The sequence below is a fragment of the Pipistrellus kuhlii genome, unplaced genomic scaffold, assembly GCF_014108245.1.
Source record: "Pipistrellus kuhlii isolate mPipKuh1 unplaced genomic scaffold, mPipKuh1.p scaffold_m20_p_11, whole genome shotgun sequence".
NCBI classification, from domain to species: domain Eukaryota; kingdom Metazoa; phylum Chordata; class Mammalia; order Chiroptera; family Vespertilionidae; genus Pipistrellus; species Pipistrellus kuhlii.
In genome coordinates this window covers 26,547,221-26,564,878 of record NW_023425416.1, presented here as the reverse complement: position 1 = coordinate 26,564,878, position 17,658 = coordinate 26,547,221, and the positions used below count along the sequence as shown (strand labels likewise).

Genomic DNA, 17,658 nt, shown 5'->3' with positions numbered 1-17,658 from the left:
TGAAGACACTTAACAGTATAGAAAAGAAAGCTACATCTGAATTATCAACTTATTCCAATACAAAAAGTAAAATAAAGTCATAATTTGAATGCCCAGGGCAAAAGACATAGAGAATCTTAAAAGCAGCAAGAGAAAAGCAGTTAGTTGCCCATAAGGGAATGCCCAAGGCATATGCAACTTAACAAATGTGATTACTTTACTTGGTAAAGATAATCTCAGAAAGATATGATCATTTGGAGAAATCAATTAATCACTATCAGACTTGACAGAAGTAACTGATATTTCTGGCTATGGCCCAGACTAAAGAGCTACGTTCCTGCTGAAGGGTAGTGGTGGAAAGATTGAGTTTAATATGCCAAAGGAATTATACTCAAATACACACATCAGCAGGCATAAAAACAACATTCATATCATTGTACATCTCCATCGGAGCTCTTGAGTGACCAGGTGCATTATCAATAAGCAGTATATTTTGAAAGGAATCTTTCTTTTCTGGGCAGGTCTCAACAATGAGCTTAAAATAACCAGTAAACATAAACAGATGTGCTGTCATCCAGGCTTTGTTTACCATGTATAAAACACAGGCAAAGTAGATATGGCACATTTCTTAAGGGGCCTACAATTTTCAGAATAGTAAATGAGCATAGCTTCAATTTAAAGTCACCAGCTGCATTTCCCCTCACAAGAGAATCAGCCTGTCCTTTGAAGATTTGCAGCCAGGCATTCATTTCTCTCTAGCTATGGAAGTCCTAGATGGCATCTTCTTCCAATGTAAGGCTACTTTGTCTACATTGAAAACCTGTTTTTTAGTGCAGCTACTTTCATTAATTATCTTATCTAAATCCTCTGGGTAACTTGCTATAGCTTCTATATCAGCACTTTTCTATTATGGAACAGCTTCATTCCTTAAGCCTCATGAACCAACTTCTGCTAGCTTCAACAGTGGTTCTCAACCTTCCTAATGCCACGGCCCTTTAATACAGTTCCTCATATTATGGTGACCTCAAACCATAAAATTATTTTCATTGCTACTTCTTAACTGTAATTTTGCTACTGTTATGGATCGTTATGTAAATATCTGTGTTTTTCAATGGTCTTAGGCGAACCTAGTGAAAAGGTCGTTCGACTCCCACATGGGTTGAGACCCACAGGTTGAGAACCGCTGTTCTACAGCTTTCTCACCTCTCAGCTTTGGTAAAATTGAAGAGAGTTAGGGCCTTAATCTATTGGGTCGGCAAGTAAGTAATTGCGGGTTTCACACATATATGGCTTCAGTTGAATTTTTAGGTTTGCAGACGTAGTAAAAATGTAAAACACATTTTGTTATTTGATAGTTGGCTATTCAGCTGTTAATCAGTAAAAAAAGTTTTTTGATCTGTTTTGTAGTTTTCGTTTGGCGTTTGTTGAAAAATGGAAAATCAAAAGGAACATTTTCGTCATATTTTGATTTTTTTATTTCCACAAAGGGAAAAACGCATCGCAAGCTCATAAAAAGTTATGTGCTGTTTATGGTGACGAAGCCTTAAAAGAACGGCAGTGTCAAAATTGGTTTGCCAAATTTCGTTCTGGTGATTTTTCACTCAAAGATGAAAAACGCTCTGGTTGTCCAGTTGAAGTTGATGACGCCCTAATCAAAGCAATAATCAATTCGGACTGTCACAGTACAACACGTGAGATTGCAGAGAAGCTTCATGTATCACATACATGCATTGAAAATCACTTAAAACAACTTGGCTATGTTCAAAAACTCGATACATGGGTTCCTCACGAACTGAAAGAATCACAGTTAACGCAACACATTAGCAGCTGCGATTTGCTAAAGAAACGTAATGAAAATGATCCATTTTTAAAACGACTGATAACTGGCGATGAAAAATGGGTTGTTTACAACAATATCAAGCGGAAAAGATCGTGGAGCAAGCCAGGTGAACCAACTCAAACAACATCAAAAGCTGATATTCATCAAAAGAAGGTTTTGTTATCAGTTTGGTGGGATTACAAAGGAATTGTCTACTTTGAACTCTTACCACCCAACCGAACGATCAATTCTGATGTCTACATTGAACAACTAATGAAATTAAACAATGCAGTTGAAGAAAAGCGGCCCAAATTGACAAATCGAAAAGGTGTTGTATTCCATCATGACAGTGCAAGGCCACACACATCTTTGGTCACTCGGCAAAAATTAATGGAGCTTGGTTGGGATGTTTTGCCACATCCACCATATAGTCCTGACCTTGCACCATCTGATTACTTTTTGTTTCGATCTTTACAAAACTCCTTGAATGGTAAAAATTTCAATAATGATGATGATGTCAAATCGTACCTGATTCAGTTTTTTGCTAATAAAAACCAGAAGTTTTTTGAACTTGGGATTATGATGCTGCCTGAAAGATGGCAAAAGGTCATTGATCAAAATGGGCAATACATTACAGAATAAAGTTATTTAGTTCCATGAAAAAATTGTCTTTGATTTTCTTTAAAAAATCCGCAATTACTTACTTGCCGACCCAATAGATTAAGCTTTGGCTAAAAGGAATGTTGTAACTGGTTTGATCTTCTATCCAAACCACTAAAACTTTCTCCATATCAGCAATAAGACTGTTTTGATTTCTTATCACTCATGTGTTCACTGGAATAACACATTTCATTTCCTTCAAGAACTTTTCCTCTGCATTCACAATTTGAGTAACTGATGACCTCAAGAGACCTTGCAGCCTATCTCAGCTTTTGACATGCCTTCCTCAGTAAGCTTAATCATTTCTAGTTTTTTAGTTAAAGTGAGAGAGGCACGACTCTTCCTTTTGCTTCAACACTTAAGAGGCCATTGTAAGGTTATTAACTGCCCTAACTTCAATATTGTATGTCTAAGAAAATAGGAAGGCCAAAGGAAAAGGAAAGAGATGGGAAAACACCTAGTCAGGGGAGCAGTCAGAATACACATAACATTTATGTGGGCATGTTATGTGGTGCCCCAAAACAATTATAACAGTAACAAGATATAGGTCACCATAACAAATATCATATAATAAAACTTTGAAATATTGCGAGAATTATCAAAATGTGGCACAGAGACATGAACTGAACAAATGCTGTGTCAACAGACTTGTTCAATGCCACAACCCTTTAATTTGCAAAAAGCACAATACTGCAAAGTGCAATAAAACCAAGTGCAATAAAACAAATATGTCTGTGTTAATATTTAATTTCTTAACCGAGCTTTAAATTAACCTTGAAGGGTAAAATCTAAATTACTGTTTAATAATACCAATGTTAATTATGATTAGATTCAAATAATAAAGGACTAAGTATTATAAACTTCAATTAATAATAGAACAAAACGACTTATCTTAAATTCCTTTTATTTTTTTAAATATATTTTATTGATTCTTTTAAATATATATTTTATTGATTTTTTACAGAGAGGAAGAGAGGGATAGGGAGTTAGAAACATCAATGAGAGAGAATCATTGATCAGCTGCCTCCTGTACACCCCCTACTAGGGATGTGCCCGCAACCAAGTTACATGCCCCTGACTGGAATCAAACCCAGTCTGCAGGCCGAACTGAGCCAAACCAGTTTCGGCAAAATATATTTTATTGATATTTTACAGAGAAGAAGGAGAGGGAAAGAGAGTTAGAAACATCAATGAAGGAGAAACATCAATCAGCTGCCTCCTGCACAACCCCTACTGGATATGTGCCCGCAACCAAAGGTACATACCCTTGACCAGAATCAAACCTGGGACCCTAGAGTCTGCAGGCAAATAAAGGTCTAGAAGTGGGTCCTGATTAGGTGGCTCAGTTGGTTGGAGCATCGAATGTTCATCAAAAGTGTTGGGAGCCAGCAGAGTTGAGGCAAGCAACTCAGTCTTAAGGAAATAGAATTAAATTAAGTTCCTTCTAGCAGAAGTTATGCGGTGCCCTGAGGGCTTGGCCAGAAGATAAGATTAACCTGGGGCTTAGCATCTCCGGTCTTCCTGCCTCTTCCCCTACCTGATCCTCCCCCCTAGATAGCCCAGCCTTGGAATGTTGCACCTTGGAATGTTAACATCTTTGCAACTTCCCCTTCCTGATCCTCCCCCATGGACACTGCCAGGGACCCCTCTGCGTGGGCGGCCCTGCCCCCCTTTGTCTCTACTGTATAAATACAGCCATTTCAGAGAATAAAACTGAGGCTTGATCTGAACCTTGTCTTGCCTTCTTCATTCTTTCGCGTTCCTTGTTTGTTTCATTCTCTTAGGTGGTTCCTGCGTGCCCCCGTTGTTGTCCCGCGGGTCGGGACACAAAAGGTTGCAGCTTCAATTTCCAGTCAGGGCACATACCTAGGTTATAAGTTTGACCCTTCAATGGGGTACATACTGGAGGCAACTGATCAATGTTTCTCTTACTTTTTCTCTCTATTCCTATCTAAAAGTCAATGAAGAAACATATCCTTGGGTATGAATTAAAAATGTGTGTGTGTGTGTGTGTGTGTGTGTGTGTGTGTGTATATATATATATATATATATATATATATATATATTCAGAAGTTAGTGAAATAAAGATATTATTGGTGCGCAGCCACTGTGCCTCAGTGGTTTAACATCAACCCATGAACCAAGAGGTCACAGTTCAATTCCTGGTCAGGGCACAAGCCCAGGTTGCGGGCTCGAAGAGGCATGCAGGAGGCAACCAAATCAATGATTCTCTCTCATCATGGGTATTTCTATCTCTCTCTCCCTCTCCCTTCTCTCTGAAATCAATAAAAAACAAAAATATGATTGTATCCCATCTAAGTTTATGTAACCTGGGTTTAAAAAAAAAATTGCTTCAAAGACTAGACTTTAGAGTCACAAAAACCTGTAGTCAAACCCACCCACTTCCTAGATAGGTAATATTGGGAAAAAGTACCTAATTTTTCTACTTCATCTGTGAAATGGGAATAACACCTCCATAAAAATTGCTGTTAATCATTACCATGCTACTTGACATAGTATTTGAAAGGTATATACTATTATAATCAGTAACCAAGTTCAGTCAACTACATAATTCACAATGTGCATCAGTAACTCAGAGATTTGATATCAGTTGGTCTGGAGTAGATCCCAATCATTGGTATATTTTTAAAGCTGGCAGGTAATTCTAATGTGCAACCACAGGCCTAAGGACAAAGTTCAAACTCTAGTTTAGCACACTAGATACTGATCATTGCTAACAGCTCTATATTTTAATCACTCCTTCACAGGTATCTTCTGGTCTGAACATACGTTTAACTAATGCTTCCTCACAAAGTGGGTTATAGTAGTGACTCAAACTTCAGTCTGCAGCAGAATCACCTGAATTTCTGATCCAGTTGGACTGGGGTGAGGTTCAAGGATCTGAATTCTAACAAATTCCCAAATAATACTGACACTGCTGGTGCAAGGACCAAAGTTTGAAAAAGCAATGGGCAACACTAGATCACAACCCTGTCACTTTGCATTCACCTGAAATGCCATTCCTATATTCATTATTCCACTCTTGGCTAGCTAAGTTTCACTATTCTTTCAAAATTACATAAGAATTCAAGTTCATATAGCATTTTCTCACTTCAACAAATCACCTGAACATATTTATTACCTAGTATACAACTTAGATTAAAGAAAAAAAGAAAAAAACACATTACAAAACGTTATTAATGTAGATATCTGCTAGCATATACAAATCCTTTTTAAGAATTATTAGGTCTAGTAATAATTAATGTCGTTTTCTAATACCTTTTTTAAATCGAATTTATTTAAACAATACAACAAAATTTAATGAACAATATAGTTGCCGTTGTTTTCTACTACTTGTGCCCAACGCTCAGGAAGCATTTTAATCCCTCTGTTGTAAAATTCTTGTGATTTTGATGTAAAACATTCAGTCAATGCATTTTTGAGGCATTCTTCATTATTAAATTTTTTTCCAAGAAGAAAGTTTTGCAAAGAACGAAACAAATGGTAATCGGAAGGGGCAATATCAGGAGAATATGCAGGTTGAGGGAGAACTTCCCATTCCAACTGGCGCAGTTTTTCAGCAGTGATTCTTGCAGTATGCGGTCGTGCGTTATTGTGGTGAAGAATTACGCCCTTCCGATTCATCAGCGCGGGTTCTTTTTCTCTTAAAGCTTGGGCTAACCTTTCCAATTGGGCACTATACACTGCACTTGTAATGGTTTGGTTAGATGGTAAAAGTTCATAATGAAGAATTCCTTTAAAATTCCACCGAACACACAACATCACTTTTTTCGCATGCAAGTCAGGTTTTGGCGTGGGCTGCGGAGCCTCATTTTTGTCCAACCATTGAGGCCGCCTTTTCAAATTATCAATAACATACAGCACCCATTCTTCATCTCCGGTAACAATTTGCTCTAAAAACGGCAAATGGTTTTGACGAGAGAGGAGCGAACTGCAAATTGTGACTCTCTGATTACGGTTGTTGTCGGTCAACTCATGAGGAACCCATTTTCCAAACTTTTGGACTTTGCCAAGTGCACGCAATTGATTGGAAATTGTTTTTTGTGAACAATTTAAAGTTGTCGCAAGCTCTTGTTGGGTAATTTGAGGATTTTGCACCAAAAGAGCTTGAAGAGCTTCTTGATCAAAATTGGACACATGGCCTCGACCACTCTTGTCATCTAACGAAAAATTTCCCTCGCGAAATTTCTCAAACCAACGCTGGCATTTTCTGGCGCTAACTGCATCTTGACCAAGAGCACTACAGATGTTTTTTGCAGCCTCACTTGCTTTTCTTCCTAATTGGAACTCGTAAAGCATGCAGTGCCGAATATGCTCTTCATCCGCCATCTTCTTAGCCCTAGTTTTGCAACAAAAACCAAACCAAACACAAACTTTTTCAAGCAAAACTTGTTAATTGCACTTCACACGTTCTGTAGATACCACGTGTTTGAAGGTTATGTCAATACAAGTCAACGCCAAGCAAGATTTTAAACGAATGTTTAAAAACGACATTAATTATTACTAGACCCGATAGTTGGGGAGGAAAAGGCCTCCTTTGGTCAGGTGAATTAGAAAAAGGTGAAATAGCAAATGGACAGTTCATCAAGCAGAATAAAATCTGGATTTCAGCCCCCACCAACTCCCTTGGCCAGGGAGAACACCAATTTCACAGTCATAACAGCCCTGGCACAGCATTACCATTAAAACACAAAGGAAGAGCACTTAGACCAACCCTGAATTTAAGGAGCAATCAGGCAAAGATTTTTAGAGAAGATATCACCTAAATTCTGAATCATGAATCACCTTCTCTGTACATCAGAAAGACAAAACTATGCTTTAATATCTTTATACCCAGTGTATGGCTCATTGTAGATGTTCAATAAATGCTTGAATAACTCACATTGAATAAAACTATATGAAAGCAGTTGCTAATCTCTTTCTTGCCAAATAAAGAAGCACACACACACCAAAACCTGTAACTACTAGGTACTCAATATTAACGTAACTGGTCTGTACACTTACCAGGTAGAGTAAAGTATGAACCATTCTAATAACTAGAGATGAGGAGGCGAAAAGAGCCTAGTGATAACACAATTAGGTTTTCCAAACTTAAGGACTTTCAAATCAAACATTCCACATGACCTGATTCAGAGTCGATTTCTTAATTATTTCAATAGATACTCCAAAATTTAAAAGAATCTTGGAACTGAGGCTCAAGACACTAATTTTACAATGAAGAAACAGAGGCCAGAGAAAAATAATGACTCAAAGACATTATAGGTAGTTAGTGCTACAACTGTAATTAAAACTCTTGTCTTTAGCCCTAGTTTTCACTCTCCTATACCACACTGCCTTTACATTTATAAATTTTTAAAAAAAAAAAATTCATAACTAAAATAAATTCTTAGGTTAACCAGGGTTTTCTTCTTTGTACCCCATTTTATGATAATAAAAGATATTTTAACATCTCTCAGCAACTCATAGAACTAGACCAAACCCCACTAACCCCCTCACCCCAATAAAGAGTAAAGACATAAATTTGAAAAGTATTACCAAAACTTTTTAACCTAATTGATATTCATAGAAGACAATTCTTTTGAAGAATCACATTATTTTCAAGTGTGAAAGGTATATTACCAAGGCAGACAATATGCTAGACCATATAACAGGGTTCAATAAGTTTAAGATTAAAATCATAAAGAGGATATTCTCTGACCTCAAAATGAGGTCAAAAGATGTCTAAAATAACTCCAATTATTTGAAAATTAGACAGACTTGTAAGTAATGCATGGGTTAATGAAGAAATAACAAAGGAAACAAAAAAAGGAATTGCAAAGCAAATTAGAAACAATTTCAAATGAATAAAAACACAACATTACCAAAATCTATGGACTACAGTAGAGGAAAATCTCTAGCTTTGAAAATTTATATTAAAAGATAAGAAATGTCTGAATTCTATGACCTCAGTTCCACTTTAAGAAGCTAGAAAAAGGAAACCGAAATACATGTAAGAAAAAAAATTATAACTAATAAAAATAAATGAGAAAAGGTGAATGGGAAAAACTAACAATTATTATTTGGAAAAATATTGAGACCTAGCTGGTGTGGCTGATTTGGTAGACTGTCTTACCAGGCACCACTTCCTGGTCAGGGCACATGCCCAGGTTGAAGGGGTGTGAGGAGACAACTGATTGATGTTTCTTTCTCTCGCTCTCAAAAAAAATCAATTAAAAAAGCATATTTAGAAAAGATATCAAAATTGGTAAACCTGAATTAGACTGGTAGAGAAAAAGAACACATTAACAACCCCAGAAATTAGAGAAGTTATCACTATAGATCCTACAGACATTTGGAGGCTAACAAGGACATCTTACAGCTTGTGCTAACACATGAGATGAAAATTTTCTTTAAAAATACAACTTAACAAAACTGACTTAAGATGAAACTGCATCCACTAAAAAACTGAATGTTACCAAAAACTTTCTCATAAAAAAAAAAAAAATCCAAGTTCAGATGGTATCACTGGTGAATTCTAGCTAAAATTCCAGAAAGAATTAATATCAATCAGTATTGCACAAATTCAGTAATAGAAGGAACACTTCTCAACTTATTTTATGAGACTATCATAATCCTAACACTGAAACCTATCAGATATTACAACCAAAGGAAAGTACAACACAATATCCCTCATGAAGAAATATCCTGAAATTTCTAACAAAATATTAAATATAAAAAGGATAATACACTATGACCAAGTGAGGTTATTGTAAGAATTAAGAGTAACTTTTTAAAAAATTATTTTAACTTTTGAAAACTACCATTTATTTATCCATTCTACAACTAATGAACAGACTGTTTCTAAATATTGGCTACTACAAACAAGACTGTTATGAACATTTTTGTTTACAACCTAGTATATAAGATTTTTTCTCACAGGAATGTAGACACAAGTATAACTGATAGATTTAAGGTACCAATACTTGAATTTACTAGCTAAAACAAAATTCATTTGCAAAATGACTATTTACACTCTCAGCATTCTTACCAAAATTTGGTATCAGGATTTTTACTGTTTGCCAATCTGATGGAAGTGAAATGGTTTCTTCTTATGGTTTTACTAGTATATTTTGCACTTTTCCTGATTACCAATGAGATTATAATTCATTGTGGGTAGGTGAGTTATTTATTAGATCACAGTTAGGCAAGCTGCAACCAGCATTCTTCTTTTAAAAAAAAAAAAAAAATCAGTATATCAGAGTACACTGCATTAAATAATGTTTTGTGACACATTTCTAATGCATTTTTGTACTAAGTCACAATGTAAAATGTTTTGGTAACTGTGAGCTTCTAAGCCATTAGTATAGCTATTTAATTTACAAAACTCATTAGAGACATGACTAGTACATCATTTAGGCTCACAACACAAAAGAATGTACTTATAAAGAAGGTAGGACTCACACTGGCAGGTATGGCTCCATTGGTTGGGATGTAGTCCAGTACATCAAAAGGTGGTGGGTTCTATTCCCGGTCAGGGCACACACCCAGGTTGCAGGATTCATACCCAGTTGGGGCACATGCAGAAGGCAATCAATTGATGTTTTCCACATCAATGTCTGTCTGGTCTGTCTCTACCCCCCTACCCCCAACACACACACACACTGATGTTTTTCTCTCTCTCTCTCTTCCTGTCTCTAAAATTATACACACACACACTTTTTTTTTAAGTAAGAATTTAAAACTTGAAGTGTCTTTCAAACACTAACTGGCAAGAACAGGGAATTAAAAGAAGAGGAGAAAACCTGATGGAAGCAATAAGGAAGGGATGTACCATGTAGAAAAGATTCTATAAAACTGACTGGTCTATGACCTACTTTAAAGCTCATTTTAAAAGAATAACATTTCTCAATAAAACAAGGATTCTCTCCGTATTTAAAGATAGGAAGCTGGGGTCCTATCCTCTTAACTACCAAAACGACAGAAAACCGATCCCCTCCTACTCTTTAGGCACAATGGCAATTCCTACCTCAAGAGTCATCTCAGCTGGGGCTTAAGCTAGAGCAATCTTTTAGGTTTTTACTTCCTAATTTTCCCTACAGAATATTAGAGTAGCAAGAATCACCTAATTTCTAAAGATTTATATTATTATTCCGGTAACAAAGATTGATCAAGTCCCTTCTGCATCACCTCTCTGTTAAGAAACTAAACTGTATCTCCCTAACCATTTTAGCTACTGGCTATATCCTTTAAAGCAGCGGTTGCAAACTTGTGCAGATAGTCAATGAGGTCCAAAAGGTTGGTGACTGCTGCTTTAAAGCTTGATATCCTTGCCCCAGTCAAGTTGCTCAGTTGGTTAGTATGTCATCTCGATATGCCAAGGTTTCAGGGTCAATTCCCAGTCAGGGCCAACACAAAGAAGCAACCAATGCATAAATAAGTGGAACAAAAAAAAAATCAATGTTTCTCTCTTCTCCCTACCTCTAAAGTAGGGGTGTCGAACTCAATCAGAGAAGGGGCCAAAATCTAAAATCCAGCCTAAATCGCGGGCCGAATGGTTTACTGAACAGTCATAAACTGTCACTGTGATGGAAACGCAGCGGAGTGCAGTGATGACAGCGCGGTGCAGGCCACATTGCAAGGCCTGGCGGGACGGATTTGGCCCGCGGGCCTTGTGTTTGACACATGTGCTCTAAAGCAATCATTAAAAAAACAAACAACAAAAAAAAAACAATCAGAACCCTCAATGATCTACACCCTGTCTAATCCTCTATCCTTGAGTGTGGGAGAGATATAATATGGGCTATAATTATTGTGTCTATTAGATGGAAACAGATTTTTGCATTTGTAGTTAAAGTCCCTTATCAGTTGATTTCACCAAAAAGGGGATAAACCTGGGTGGGTGTGACTGAATCCACTGAGCTTTTAAAAGAGGTCTTAAAGGGAAGTCTAGAGATCAGAGACCGAGGAAGTCAAGAGACTGGTCATGTTTGCCTGCATGAAAGCAAACAACCATGTTGTAACTACCTGCATGGACATATATATAAGGAACTAAGAATTGTGCCTGCCCAATAGCTAGCAAAAAAACTTCATACAACTACAAAGAAATTAATTCTGCCAACAAATAGTGAGCATGAAAGGCCTTAAGCCTCAAATGAGAATTGCAGCCAGCTGACATCTTGATTTCAGCCTGGCGAGATGCTGATCTGAGAGCCTGGTTACAAAAAGTACCCAGAGCTCTGGTGGGTGCTGGTCAGTAGTTGAAGCGTGGGCCCACACAAAAAAATCTCGGGTTTGATTCCCAGTCAAGGGTGTGTGCCTGTGTTGCAGGTTGCAATGAGTACAAGAGGAAGCCAATTGATATGTCTCACATCTCTCTCTCTTCCCCTCCCCCTCCATTCCTTCCACTCTCTAAAAATTAATGGAAAAAATATCCTCAGGTGAGGATTAAAAAACAAACAAACAAACAAAAAGTACCCAGATTTCTGAACTTTGAGATAACAAAAGAGGTGATGTTTAAGCTGTTAAACTTGTGGTACTTGAAAATTAATACACTCCCTCAACATAGGACAAAGCAGCAAAGAAAATAAAGGGGGAGAGGGAAACTTGTATCTTTTTCCCCAGAGTGCATGGTATCTCTCAGAGCACTGATTATACAAATCCAAAATCAAGGGGAAAAGATTAAAACTGTATAAATTTTTAAAGTCCTAACAATTAATGTGTGTTTTTCACTCACATAATAAAAACAACTACCTTATAACTTATTACCTTCATTTTAGTGATGAGGAAATTAAAGCTCAACAATGACATCCCAAAGATCACATTCCTAAGGGAATGTTTAACTTCAGGCCAGTCCTCGCCCTTATATCATAGTTCCCCTTAAAGCCATTCCAATCAACAGTAATTGCATTACTGTGTTCAAAGAAAGCAATCCTAGTAGCATAACATTTTTCCATATTTCACATCTATCTGAATATCCCTTAGTCTTATCAGAACATCAAAACTAAAGAGAATACAGAGAAATTTTCCTTCAAAAGTAATTTGGCTGTAAACATGACCATTGGTAGACCACTTGAATAAATTACATTCCGAAAATGTAGCAAAACACCTGTAGGTTTTCTAGAACTTTAGATAGCAAGTAATTTGTTTTAAATATTCTCAAAAATCACAAGCAAGTAAAACAACCTTCCTGGATCTTTCAACATCCCACCCTCTGAACAAATTTTGGAACCTGAATTCTTCATACACTATAAAAATGAGAACGTGGCACACTGTATCACTGTTGAGGATACTTCCCTAAGTACCTGAGCCTCAGAATTTGCAAGTTTCTTGAAAACACACACCTAGAAAAACTAAAAGGTGGAGTCTCATTCAAATTCCACACAACTTTAGTCACACATCACACGTTATGCCAATTCACGTATTTTAACACTAACTTTATTTGCTCGGGTGCCAACCATAATAGTCTTTCCTATGTCACAACCACGAAAAAGGAATACACTGTCATCTTAACACCAACATTAACAGCGAATTAATTCGCTATGGTCAGATACAAACAATCATCGTTGAGTCCATAAAGCTTGCAAAAACCACCCCATGATGTATTACGCCCTGGGCATGATTCTCTGCCATGGGAAGAGAAACTGATCGATACCCATTCCCTATGGGGTAGACGGGGGTGAGGTGACAATCTTAAAACCTGAAAAATGTCTCAATCTGAAAACCTGAAAATTTCTTCAGCAGACAAGCAGCACCCAGTTCAGACCCCTCCAAGGGAGGCCCAGGTCCAACTGCAAAAGCATTCGGGTTTCCCAGCTCTGCACCCCGCCCCCACCCCGAGAAAAAGAGGGGAAAACAACTTTTATTGGTCTCATCTCCCGGGGGTGGGTGGGAATTGACAAACTAGCGGGGCCGTGCTGGGGCCTGGACACGTTTCACGAGGAAGCCTCCGTCGGGGGGGAGGGGGGGGGGCGGCGGAGGGAGAGACGGGGAGGGCAGATAGCAGGAAGCCTGGATTCGACGCCCCCTCTTCTTACCCCCCCGCCCCCCAGTTGCCAGCTCCCAGCCCCACCCGACCGAGGAGAAGCCTGGGCCGAGCGCCACGCCGCCGAGCGACCCCCAGGCCCCTCCACGGAGGCGAGCGAGCTCGTTGTCATGTGACGCCGCCGCCGCTAAAAACACCGCAGAAACGAGGGGCGGAGAAGGCGTTCACACCAGCCCGCCTCGGCCGGGCTGTGCCGGGCGCGGGCGAGTCCCGAAGTCCGGGCGGGGAGGGGGGATGAGGGGAGGCGGAGGGCGGGCTTGGCGGCGGGCCCGAGCGCGCCACAAAGGCTTCCGCGCTCGTCGCCGTAGCGCCCGAGCGGGCGGGGGCACCATGATCGGGGCCCGCGGGATGGGCGAGGAGCAACCAGAGCTCCGGGGTGCCCGCCGCGCCCACAGCCGTCGGCGCCCCCCCGCCCCACGCGCCCGGGCGGTCAGCGGCCGCCACACCGCGCGCCAGGCCCGCGCGGCCTCCCTCCCGCCTCCGCGCAGCCCGAGCCGGGCCCGCCCGCCCGCCAGCTCCCCGCTCGCTCGCGCTCTCTCGCTCTCGCCCGGCCTCCATTTTGGATCGGCGTCTCCAGCCCCCGCGCTGCTAGCTGCTGCCGCCGCCGCCGCCGCATTCCCCCTCTTTCCCGCCCCCCGCCGCTGTAGCCGCCGCCCGTAACTCACCTCCGCTGCCCATCCGGGCGCCGCCGGCCGCGGACCTAGTTTCCCCCCAAAAGTCTCCGGTGTGTTATTCCCGATGTGGGGGGGTTGTTAACGGGGTGGTCGCCGGGGGTTCGGGAGCGGGGGCCGCGCCTTCAACGGAGCTGCAATCCTAACCCGCCATCTGGTGGCATTTTCCACACGCCAATGGCGCCGCTGCAGACTTGGGTCCGGACCGCCCTCTGCTGGCCGCGGCGCATACTGCCTCGCTGACGGGACCGGCCTGCCCGGAAAGGGGAGGGAGCAGAGGCGCGAGCTGGGGGGGCTCCCCCACCCACCCGCGGCGGGAACGCGCTCAAATGCTTTCCAGTGGGGGTTTGCGCGCACGCGCAACCAACGGGGCGCGAAACGTGGCCTCTGCGTGGCGGCCCCGCCCCCGCGCGGGGCACGTGGCCAGCTCAGCCAATCAGAAGCGGCGGGTCCCGCGTGGGGAGGGGGTGAGCGTGTTGTGGACGGTCCGTGTGGGCTGCCCGCCCGCGGCTGTCGGAGACACTGCCGCGGTGGCGCCTGCGCGCTTCGCCGGCCGACTCGCCGCCCGCCATTTTTGGAGCTTTACGGAGACCGAGGAGGGAAACCCGCCCCGGCCCCTTCCTCCAGGCCCCTCCCCCGGTCGCGGGACTGGCGCTTTTTTTTTTTTTTTTTTTTTTTTTTTTTTCAGCCGCTTCTCCCACCCCTCGCCCCGAACTCTGCGGCAACTGGAGGGAGGGGCGGCGGTGCAAAACCGCTCCCACCTCTCCTTGTGTAACCAGGGCCTCGGACCTAGCATTGTATTAGCGAGTTATTGTTGATCGGCGCTTTCCCGGGAGAGGGTGAAAAAGGTTCTGTTTGGGACCTCCCTGGCCGCTGATCTAGGCGCGGCGGCGCCCACCCCAGGCCGCCCGGCGTGGTCGCTGGCTCTGCCAAGCAGACCCTCCCGTGGTGCAGGCTTTGCATAAGGAGGCAGCATTGCCCAGCGAGTGGGAATGGGATGCTATATAGCTAGCCTGGGTGGCTGCAACCTCAGCTTTTGAATTGGGATTTCTCCTCCCACACCGGTGAGGACTGCTCTCTGTAGCTCTGGAATGGACGTTCCTGGCCTTGTAGCTGCCGAGAGGGAAATAATTGACTAACGTGAGATCAAGGCTCAATTGTGCCCTTGAACGTGGTCTGTCTTCCCTAACTTTCCATCCGCCTGGTGGTCGTGTTTCCCACCCTTCACTTGCTCACAACTTCTCTATGCAAATGGAATCCTTAATCTTCCCAGGTCATCAGGCCCCATGTAGGACTCAATTCTCTGTTGCTATAATCAGCTCTGTTTTAGTAATGCCTGAGAATCGATCAAGTCCTTTATGGTATTGAGTGACCATCTCCAGTAAATTGCCCTAATTTTTGGTTTCTCTCCCAAGGGCCATAAGGTGTGTGGCTTTTGAAATCACAACCGACGTGGAACCCCACTTATAATTATTAATCTTTGGTTGCCTCAGTCTCACAAAGACTATTTCTAACTTTCCTTGTTCACGGTACCAGCCCCAATCTATAGTAATAAACTTCACCTGGATTCCTGGGATCAAAGCTATGGGACTCCCATATCAGTTTGATATTCTCTCCATTTTAAAATACCTGGCCACATCCTGTTCTTGATTTCAAAAATTTTCATCAAATTAATCCATTCTTCCCTTCTCTCCAAAACCAGTCTTTCTCCCTGGACTAGATATGCCACCCTTCCCACTTCCTCCTTCCACCTTTATTTTTTAAAAATATATATATCTTATTGATTTTTTACAGAGAGGAAAGGAGAAGGATAGAGAGTTAGAAACATTGATGAGAGAGAAACATTGATTCAGCTGCCTCTTACACACTACTGGGCATGTACCCGCAAGCAAGATACATGCCCTTGACAGAAATTGAACCTGGGACCCCTCAGTCCCAGGCCGATGTTCTGTCCACTGAGCCAAACCGGTTAGGGCCCATCTTTATTTTCATAGGGTCTTATATATCTTCAGTATCTTCCTATCCACTGGCTTCCTTTCTATTTTTCAACAGTTTTCATTCCTTTTTAAAGATTCAGTGCTACTCCCTCCAGTTACTGTACTGTCAACTGTAAACCGAAGTTAATTTTATAATGTAATAAAAGATAAAAAGCTTTTATTTAACTAAAAAGGAGCTGCAGCCCAGGACACACAAATTAGCACCCTAAATTGTGTTTTACCAAAAGGGAGGCCACCTTTTATAGCAAAAGTTCCCACCCAGGTTCTCAATTAGGTCTGTTTTATGTAAATGAGGTGTCCAAATCACACATTTCAGGGCAGGTCTCAGTCCAGGTTTTCCCTGCAGTTGTTGACATCAGCCAGCATAAGTGCACAGGCAGGGCAAACTGCAGAAAACCACAAGTTCTGTCTAGGATTTTCCTGGTACCCAGAATATTCGAGAAGCTCCTGTGAGTAAGGCTATTAGGCTCTTACTATTTATAAAATTCAGGCTGTCAGTTGATCATGGGGAGTCCATTTCCGGAGAGAAATTCCTTTCTGGGGTTCATACCAAATGAATCTTCTTGGGGTCCATACAATTTGTTTTCACTGACATATATCTCAAAAGAATGAACTCTTCATTTCTACCTTATTATTTACCTTTTACCAGTGACTCCATAACAGCAAATTGAAATTACACTTTTAAGTTACCAGAGTTCTAATTTCCAACCATTTTTTCATTCCTCGTTTTCTTGGCACACCCAATCCTTAGTTCCTCCTTGAAACCCTATTTCCCCTGATTTTAAGACAATTCCTGGGTTCTACAATCTACCTAGATTACTGGTCAGATGGTTTCATGGTTAGCTCCTCCTCTTTATTCCCTCCCATAATTCAACTCCTATTTCTCTGTCTCAGCTACATTCTTTCTCTTCAAAAGACTCCCAAAATTACTGTCTGTTCCTGATTTTTCTGTAACTAAGATTCTTCATGTTCAGCTTACTTGCCAGGAAGTTCCATCTCAAAATTTAACATATAAAACAATGCAACTTCCTTATTCTAATTTCCTGATTTCTCTTAATAGCATCATAATTTCAGATTGTGAACTCTGGAACAGACTGCTCTGGAAAGCTATGTGACCTTGGGCAAATATCTTTATGCTTCAGTTTCCTCAATTGGAAGACAGCCATAACAATAATACCTATCTCATGGGTTAAACAAATCAACACATATAGATATGTCATTGGTTATTACATTGTTTTTATCTTGCTAAGAAATTTTTAAGAATTTTTTTAAAATACCCAAGGACATGGGTAGCCAACTTTCTGAGATTATAGAAATCTAAAATATTCTTTATTTTGATCTCTTACTTGAACTGCTGTTTGCAAAACTACCTAGCCCCCAAATTGTAAGGCCAGGCTTGATTGTTTTCCTTCAAAAAGCCTACGTCCCATCAAATTCTCATTCAGATCCCTTGATTTTTCTTCTACTGCTCCATCCTCATTAACCCCTTCC

The 17,658-nt window shown here is 41.1% G+C and overlaps 1 protein-coding gene across 4 annotated transcripts in view; it reads right to left on the bottom strand.

Moving 5' to 3' along the window:
• STAG1 (stromal antigen 1) overlaps positions 1–14,405 on the bottom strand; it is a 250,216-nt gene extending 235,811 nt beyond the window's left edge. For 2 of the 4 annotated variants that reach the window (XM_036431364.2, XM_036431366.2), the window contains exon 1: positions 14,165–14,404. The gene's annotated coding sequence lies outside the window, so the exon portion shown is untranslated. Of the gene's footprint in view, positions 1–14,164 lie in introns of all 4 variants that reach the window. The other 2 variants (XM_036431365.2, XM_036431363.2) reach the window with 2 other exon arrangements.
• Positions 14,406–17,658: the final 3,253 nt, after the last annotated feature.